Genomic DNA, 10346 nt, shown 5'->3' on the forward strand with positions numbered 1-10346 from the left:
ATTTTTATAAATGGGTCAAATTTTTTTTTTACCCTATAAACAAAATTAGAGGGAGTATTAGATTTTTACTCCTCTGTTATATTTTTACTCTTATTAAATATTTTAAAAAAACAAACCTAATTTTTGTTGAACTTATTAAAGGGTAGAGGTGAAAAATTAATAAATTTTAAGATAAAATTAATGAAATTTAATTTTTTTACTTTGACAAAAAATGTTAGAAATGATTTATAAATAAAACTAAAGGGAGTTCTTTTTTATAATACACTTCTAATTAACTTATCTAAACCAAAGTGAGATAGTTAGAATAATAAAATTGTTTTAAAATAATTCATTTTTCAAGTTTGCCCCTAAATTTAAAAAGAGTGATTTGATATATGGGAATATTTTTCTTGAAAATTAAAATATTTCATTTCTTTTTAGAATTTGCTAGAGGGTTTTTTGGAATTTTGTATCAAAGTTCAGGAAAAATAAAGAAAAATACCTCATACAAAGGACCAAGAAAATATTCTAGAATGTGACTAATAAATAAAACTAGATGGATATAAAATATTATTATGACTGCATTCAATGTTAGTTACTCATCTCGGTTTATAATTATGATTTTTGAGTATTAGTAACCATTTTATAGCTCTAAGAAAATTAGTTAAAATTTATTTTTTAAAAAAACATTGCACATATTTTTAATAATACCCTTATTAAATGTCTAGTATAAATGTCTTAATAATGACAATTTAAATTTCAATATACAATTTTTTTAAGAGGAATAATAAATGAGTTAAGGATATAATTAAAAAGAGTTAAAGGACAATTTCACCATTAAATTATAAATTCAAAAATAAGTGAGATTCTAAACTCATTTTTGATGTAATATTTTTCTTTAACTTTTGAAAATGGCACAATGTCATTCTTACCATAAGCAAAAGTTAATTTTAACTACTAATTAACTAAAAATTACAAAAAAAAAAAAGATCAAAAAATTTACATAAAAACATCCAAAAACTACAATGATAAACAAAAATTGCAAAGAGATATAGTTAACGGCTAGTTATTCTAATGACAGTGTCATCTCCTTTGATTGAAGAAGGTCCTGAATTCAAAATTAGCATTGACATATTTGTGCGTGTACATGCAAGTCTTTCTTTCTTTAAAATATTTAAAAAAATAAGAGAAAATACAATAGGCATAAGTAGGTGGCCCTATGTTTTTCGTAACGTGAGCCCTGTTACAATAATGTCCACCTTTTTATTCTACCAAAAAAAAAAAGCGGTCCCCTGTGACCCATCTATCTATATCTTTCTCTTGAATCTTACGAAAATGCAATTGGGCCTCATTTTTGTGGGCTAGCCCGCCAAAAATGCGATGGTTTCGTCCAGCATGTACGGGCTGGTGGGTTGTTGCGGGCTTCTTTGCTTCTTCTTCTAGTTCTTTTGCCTTTAAAAAACCGTTCTCTTTTTTTGATACCATCATTACAAAGTCCTTTAAAAGAAACAATCAAACTACGCGATTCCACCTCGTATTAGTAATCCTTATGCAAAAAAAATTGGGAGAATTATATTAAAGTTTTACATAAAAATTAATTATTATAAGATTAATTAACAATAAAATTAAATTACATTAATAACATAATCAATTATTAATACAGTTTAGCTCAATTGTCAGTAAACTTTATAGTAATTAATTTTTTTTGTGAAACTTGGTTATAATTCTCCCAAAAAATTAATTAATTATTTCATACTTATAATTTTGACTTTGTTATAATTCAATTTTTAAACTTTAATTTAATATAATTTAGTTCTTTCTGATATTTTTGACTTGATTAAAATTTAAACCCTAAATTTTAACTCAATTCAACTTAATTCCTATAGTTTTATTCATATAAAACTCTAGCTCTCAAATTTTTTTAAAATACATTTATTCCTTTTTTTTAAATGCAGTGACCACTATTTTAAATGGCACAAGTTAAACTTACAGGAGCTAAGTTGCATTTAATCATAGTTTAATATAAAAACTTACTAAATGTTTTCTAAAATAAATTATCAATTACAGGAAGAGAATTTACATGTGCAATTCTAAATGTAACAATCAATTTTAGGGATGAGCCCGAACATGAAAAGATCTAAGCAAGTATTTTTGTAAAGAAAGTTAATGTTCACAAAAAATATGGTAGTACCAAATTTATTAGTCAATTTTAGTGTTAAAAGTGAAGATGAAGATTAAAACAAACTTGATTGTCGCACAAAGGCTAAAGATGTTAGGTACATTTTTTTAAAGAATTTTGCATTTATAAATTCATGATGTTGCACATATAAACCTTTATGAAGAAAAAAAATTGTAACTTTTTTTTTCAACCTTACCTTTGTATTTGGCATGTTTAATTTATTTACACTTGTAATTAAAAAAAATGCATGGATTTTTACTTTCAGTCTCCTCCCCTAGTTGGCTAGTAAATTTAGGAAGCTGCAGCGGTAAATTCATGTTATCTATTTATAGAACATGGGTAATTACTTCACAATTTTTTTAAAAAGGTCTTTAAAACCTTAACTATTAAAATAAATTTACATCTTTTCAAATATACCTTCATTAAATATTCTATATAAGCATCTTAATAATAACAATTGAAATTTTAATGCTTCATTTTTTAATAAGATTAATAAATAAAGTATTCGTATGTTTAAAAAATAATTATAAATACTACATAATATTATATATTTTAGACCAAGTAGAGTTTTTAAAAGAAGCCGGGAGTAAGTTGCAATTTTTTTAGAAAAAATTACATATAGATCCTATGGAGAAAATTTATTTACAAACAACTCCTATGAAATTTATAAACTAAAACTAAGTCCCTTGAGGCCTAAGTGTAATTTAAAATTGAGACAAAAAGATAATAATGCTTCTATAAACAAATATACATTACATCAGTCAAATAATTTATTACTACTTCATTAGTATTTTACAATTATAACTTCAACTTCTTACAACTATCACTTCACATATCCAATAGTTAAGTGATAGTTGTAAAAAGTTGAAATTATATTTATAAATTACTGATAAATTAGTTGTGAATAATTAATATTAAATTTTGTTAATAACACATGATTGTTTAACTATTGGATATATGAAGTGATAGTTATAAAAAATTAAAATTATGGTTGTATATTGCTAATGAAGTAGTTATAAATTAATTATTTAATTGATGTAATATATGTTAAATAGAAGTGTTATTATTTTTACAGCCTAATTTTAAATTACACTCAAGTCTCAAAGACTTAACTCTAATTTTTGAATTTTATAAGACTTATTGGTAAATAAATCTGTTCCATAAGACTTCAATGTAATTTTTTCTTTTTTTGTGCATGAAATTTCAATCATATTAGCTCGTGAAGGTGGCATCATAAACAATGGGAGCATCAAGAAAAGAAATTCTCGTATAGATCCTGTGCACAATCTCATTCATATTTTATCTAATAAAAACAAATGCTATCTAAAAGTCTCTTAAAAAAAATCTATAGAAATCCCAAATTACCCTTAAATAAAATTATTAACTTTACATTTAAATTTTAAAGTCAAACATTGTCACCCAAATGACCCAATTGAATATGAGGCCATTTTTGAAAACGAAAGAAAGAAAGAAAGAAAGCCATTAGATGTCTCTCCTTGTAGCATTTTGTACATTTCTTAAAGTCAATGAATGTTGATGTATTTAGTATATTTTGAAAGTTTATAGATTTAATAATTTAGATTTATTAACAGAGGAGGAAAATAAAATAGAATGATTCTTAAAAGTCATGATTAGATTCTCTCAATCTCAAGAGGTTATTAACATTCCTAAACTACTGCAATAAAAATCATAATATTGACAACAATATAAACACCTTCTCCAAGTAGATCTAGAAATTAGAAACCACCTCAAATTTGACCACATTACATTCATATTTTTCTCCAAATTATATCCTTCAAACATGGATTCTTTTCATATGACTAAAAGAAAATTATGGATTCTTTCCAGAGTAGCAAGATATTGGTTTTTTTTTTTTCATGCGTGCTTCTCTTATTTATTTCTGGTAAGAATAACTTCTTGCTTTTTGTTTACTCTGATAACACACACACAACCACTATTCTTATTGTTTTAAAATAATATCATCCTAAATTATTTGATTTAATTTTAAAATACTTTTCATTCTAAATATTTAATGGAGAATTAATTAGTTTTTTAACATTTTTATATGTCATTAACTCTTGATTTCATGCATAGGAAAATAATTTATAAGATTATTATAAAAAAATTAATGTATAAAATATGTTTTGAGAATTATTATAAAATATAATTTAATTAAATAAAAGTATTTTTACAATGTTAATTAATTATTTGATATTTATTTTGATTTCTATACTTTACAATAATTATTTCAAATTAAAATATTACTTAAATAATGAAGACTATTTTATTATTTAAATGATACATTTTTTATATATTTCAGTATACACTAGAATTGTGAAATTATAATAATAATATTATTATTATTTTTTTACCTGAAACGTATTTATATCAACACATAGCATTTGATTTATAAACAATGCGTTCAGTAAATGACACACAGACACTTGCGCGCGCGCGCGCACAATTTCAATGACTTGTCATGTTAACTATTTGTCGTTTTCATGCTCAAGTATTCAAAAGAATTGTGAAATTATAACAAAAATGCCTCTCATTTACAAACAAAGCAATTGGTAACTCTCCAGCTACTGCTGTAGAATTTTTAAATCAAATCAATTGGAATCCCACAGCAGTGTTATTATAACCCGTCTTGAAAGTGTCGATTTTTAAATCATTGTTGTAACCTATACCATATTAAACACTGGTTCAAAAACCAGTGTGAAATTATTTAATGGTATATTTGAATTAATATGAATTTAAATTTAAATCAAATCCTTTAGATATATAAAAATTTATGAATTTAAATTTCATTTAAATTTAAATTTATTTAAATTATAATTATTTTGCAAGTTCAAATTCTCTCTACATTTTAGTCATTTAAAATTTTAATAATTTTAAATACTTTATTCTCTTCATATTTTCACTATTAATACTTTTATAATTCTCGTATCTCTTCTCATTTCTTGTCGATTAAAAAAGAAACATTGCTAGTGAGTCTTTCCTTGGGATTGAAATTGTATGCTAGAGGACCAAAAGACTAAAGTGCAAGTAAATAAACTTAGGATGAAAGCAGATAATTAAATAACTCCAAACCTATCTACATTTTAGTCATTTAAAAATGTGCTTGATTCTTTAGCACATTTTTAACCCCAATGAGAGATTTACTAGCAATTGTCTCATTAAAAAAATAGAAATAAATTGTCATTTCCATTTTTTAATTTTTTTTCAAATTTTTATTCATCTCTCCTTTATTTAAAATTTTTTAAATTACCTAAATAAAGAATTTTAAATACATAAATTTTAGATATGAGATTCAAAATGCAAGATTTTAATTTAAAATCCAAATCCAAACCTATTAATCCAAAGCTACCTAAACTTATGTTGTCTCATACATAAATTTAATAATATGTCTTTATGTTCAGAAGTAGAGTACAGAATATTTTTATTTCTGAAAATTTTTTATGTGAATTTTGAATAGAAATAACAAAAAAGTGTATGTTCGTGATGGTACACACAGCACACTGGTCCAGAGGTAATAAGGGGCCAACATACGATGTCATGTGCATCAGTGAAATACTCAAAGCGTAACTGTAACGACAAAGACTGTGTGCTCTTCTGTGTGACTGTGTCGGGGCGTGGACGCGTGGCAGTAATGTTGGAGGATATTGTGTCGACAATAATACATGCGCTTCTTCTTGTTAATTACCTTCATCTTATACATACAACTTATCTGCGCGCGCGCGCGCGCACACATCCAAATATCTAAAAATAAATATTCAAATAAATTATTATTTCCAATATAAGTATTGGATATGCCATAGAGGGTGCGTAGTTGTCATTTCCTAGACACAGTGCCAGGGGCGGAATGTGACATGGAGAGAGAGAGAAGCGAGGGTCCTGAAATATCTCATCATCCCTTGTGAGCACGTGACGAGCACCGAAATCAAACGTGACAAGTATAATATAGACAACTTCAATAAACTTAAATAAATGATTCCACTAGAAAGAACAAAAATAAATAAAATTAAATGAAAAGTACTCGAACAATATATACTATTCCATTTCTAAATATACTTGTAACTCTTTGAGGTTCGCCTTTAATATTGGTAATAGATGATGTATACACATTTGTGACAACCTAAATGTATAAGAATCACTCCTTACTACAAGAAAACAGTCTTCTTTTAAGAAAAATCCTTAATGCAATTGAAATATGAGAATTTCTTGTGGACTTGCTCATGAAAAATCAATTTATGTATAATTTCTCATATCTTTTTCTTACGGCTATGACATGAAAGAAATATTTACAAGAATTGCATGAGAAAATTTGCAAGAGTTATAGCACCTTATGGCTCCAATTCAATGGCAACTTTCTCACAGCTAGTGTTTGTGAAAAACACAAAAGGAAGGTTGCCAAAATATAGTAAAAATAACTTCTCATGGAAAATATGTAGAACAAATTCTCACAAAATTTGTGTTCATAAGAAATGTTTCTAAATGAAGAAGTTCCCATGATTTTTATTTGTGAGAATTTCTCTCAAATAGCGATGCGTGAAAAATCTTCAAGTGGTTGATCGTACTTCTACAAGCAATTCTCTCCAAATAGTTTATGTGAGAAAGTCTTTTGAGCAAACGATTCTCACAATCAGCTTAATCATGAGAATTTTTTTCAATGCATTATCCATGAGAAAAGTTTTTAAGTTATTTCTTTTAAGTATTCCTCATAGATAATATGTCAAGAAAATCTATTTCAAATTTCTACCTGTGAGAAATTATTATCTTAAACATTTCTTATTGTTTATTAACGGTGAAAAATTCTTATTGATCATCATTGTGAAAAAGTTATTTAAATGTATATTTTTTTTTCAATAGTTTTGTTAAATAGTATTAATTAACTAAACATTAGTTTTATTATAAAATTATTTAAGTGTATATTTTTTATTTTATATGAAGTTGATTATTTACTAATTTAAAAATATTAAGATAATATTGATGTTGTGTTCAAGATCAATCCATAAATATTTTTATATACGTTTTTAAGCATAAAAATATTTTCTTTTTATTACAAATGAAATAAATAAATAAATGATATAATAAAATAAAGAAAATATAAAATTTTCTCACATTTTATATATCAAGAGAACATCCCTCAAATTTCTATTTGTGAGAAATTATTATTGTGAAGAATTTCTCACTATATTAGGTGTGAGAAATTTTCATTGATAATGGGTGTAAGAAATTTATTTAAGTGTATCTTTTTTTTACAATAAGATGCAAAAATACTAGAAATTTTTATCTAGAAACTTCTAATATTCTTAAGTAAATAATGGTATATGGTACTCATTAACTTTATAAAATAAGTCATACAGTTAAGCTCGATCCTAACATCTCATGTTGTTAGGCTAAACTGTATACCCAAATCATTAAATATTATTTTATTTTATTTTTTTCTTTTTAGTCTATTTCAATTTATATCTCTTAAAAATAAATATTTGAATTTTATCTAATTTAATGTCATTTTAATAATAATAATAATAATAATAATAATAATAGTAGTAGTAGTAGTAGTAGTAGTAGTAATAAAAATAATTTGAGTATTTGGGCTAGGTCCAGATTCTTTGGGCTTATTGTTTTAAGGTAGACAATGATTAGATGTTATCTAGATTAATTACATATGATATCCTTGTAATTATTTTTTATTGTAAGTTATTAGTATTCATTAAAAATTCAAAATTGTTCAAATGACTATTAAAAATTTTTTTACAGTTAATATTAAATTTTTATTAAATATTTTTTTAAGATAATTTAAAAATTGTAGATAATTTATTTTTAAGAAATGAAGGGAAACATTTAATCATTTTGGGAGAAGATAAAAAGTCAGTCATTTATTTATTATTTTTGAGAAAAATATGGAGAAAATAAAAGAAAAAAATATTTAACATAAAATTTGTCTTTAATACATATTTATAAATAAATTATATACTTAATTATTTTATGACAAATATAATAAAATAGTCATATAAATTATTTTATTACATTAATAATTGAAAATAAATTAAAATAAAATAAAATATAAGTATATCTTTTAAATAGTATATTGTTTAATATATGCGTATGTAGTTTATATATATATATATATATATATGCAAATGTGTATAATTTTGCATATCATAATTGCAGATACATTTCAATTCAACTGATAAAAAATGAGGATATAGACTTAGAAGGTGTCATGTCGAGGGTTTAAGTCTTGGCCTTAGTATATTTTGTGACAAATATGTGACAATGTGAGAGATGGCATGAGGTGGCGACATAGCAAGTGACATGATATTAAGTGGCAAATAATGTGGCATGAGTTGACGCATATGTGGCAACTAACATGGTGTGAGCTATCATGTGATGTGGCATTAGCTAATGCATACTTGGCTGTTGTCATGGTGCAAAGTGATAGGTGACATGGTATTAATTGATGCATATGTCATGAGTAACATGGCATTATTTTTGTAGTGTCTCTCACAGTATACTATTATGAGAGACTAATAATGAATTTCTCTCAAATATTTTGAAAGAAATTCTCTCAAATTAGTTGTACATGAGAATTTCTCATAGAATATAGTAGTAAGAAATTCTCATATAACATATCAACATGAGAGAAATTTTCATGACAATTAAGTGTGAGAAGTTATCTCAGATTTACATTGAAAGAACTTCTCTCAAAATCAATCTATGGAAACTTCTCTCAACTACAATGATATTGAAAACTTCCTACAAATAATGGTATGAGAAATGGCTCTCACTGTTTCATTCATATGACATGTTTTTTCCTTCAACTATTTTAATGGCGAACTTTTTAGCTTGAAAAATTGTATGGGAAACTATATTTTCATAGATTTTTAGGTGTTTTCTCACGTATATATAATGTGAGAAAAGCACTGTTTTGGCCTCCTTTACTCTACAATTCTCTCTTGTTTTCTTCATCTACATTATTCTAATGTTCTTTTATCTTGTTTTTCTCCCTCATCTCAATCTCACTTATATTTCTTTTAGTTTTATTGCATAAATCTTAAAGTCAAACATTCCAGCCAAATGAATCAATTGAATACGTGGGTATCTGTGAAAATATATAACTCATTAATGCTTCATCAGATTTTATAAGGTGTTTTCTATTAAAGATCAAGTAAAACTTCTACAAGGAGACCATACAAGACTTTGGACGTTGGCAAAGAGAAAGTTCTTTGTCATCTAATGGCCAAACCATTCATTTTTTGGAATTTGGTTTCCTTTTCGCACTACAGATTCCTTGTTGTACGGCCTTTTTTTTTTGGAATGAATTCACTTTTCTACACAAAAAAAGTAAAAGCGTTTTTTCCTCAATCCTAAAAAATAAATTCATTTTACAAAAGAAGGCTGTACAATAAGCAATCCGTTTTTTTTTTTAAAAAAAAGGGAAAACCAGGTTCAAAAACGAATGTTTAGGGCATTAGATATCTCTAGTAACATTTTGTACCTTTCTTAAAGTCAATGAATGTTGATGTATTTAGTATATTTCGAAAGTTTGTACATTTTATAATTTAGATATATGAACAGAGGAAGAAAATAAAATAGAATGATTCATGAAAGTCTTGATTAGATTCTCTCAATCTCAAGAGGTTATGACCATTCCTAAACTAAAATAAAAATCATAATATTTACAACAATCTAAGCACCTTCGCCAAGTAGATCTAGAAATTAAAAATTACCTCAAATTTTGATCTCATTACATTTTATATTTTTCTACAAATCATATCCTTCAAGCATGGATTCTTTTCATATGACCAAGAAAAAATCATGCCTTCTTTACAGAGTAGCAAGATATTGGTTGTTTTCATGCATGCTTCTCTTATTTATTTCTGGTAAAAATAATAACTTCTTGATTTTTGTTTACTCTCAGAATATATATTTACTATTCTCGTTATTTCGAAATGATTATCGTCCTAATTTATTTGATTTAATTTTAAAATAATTGTCATTTTCAATATTTAATGGAGTATTATTTATTTTTTTGACATTTTTATATGTCATTAACTCTTGATAATTGAGGAAAAGAATGTATAAGTGATATTTTGAGAATTATCATATAATAGTATTTAATTAAATACAATTATTTTTTATAATTTTAGTTATTTGATATTTATTTTGATTGCTATACTTT

Source organism: Prosopis cineraria, unplaced genomic scaffold (assembly GCF_029017545.1).
Source record: "Prosopis cineraria cultivar Desert tree isolate PC_DT_omini unplaced genomic scaffold, ASM2901754v1 PC6, whole genome shotgun sequence".
In the NCBI taxonomy this organism is placed as follows: Eukaryota; Viridiplantae; Streptophyta; class Magnoliopsida; order Fabales; family Fabaceae; genus Prosopis; species Prosopis cineraria.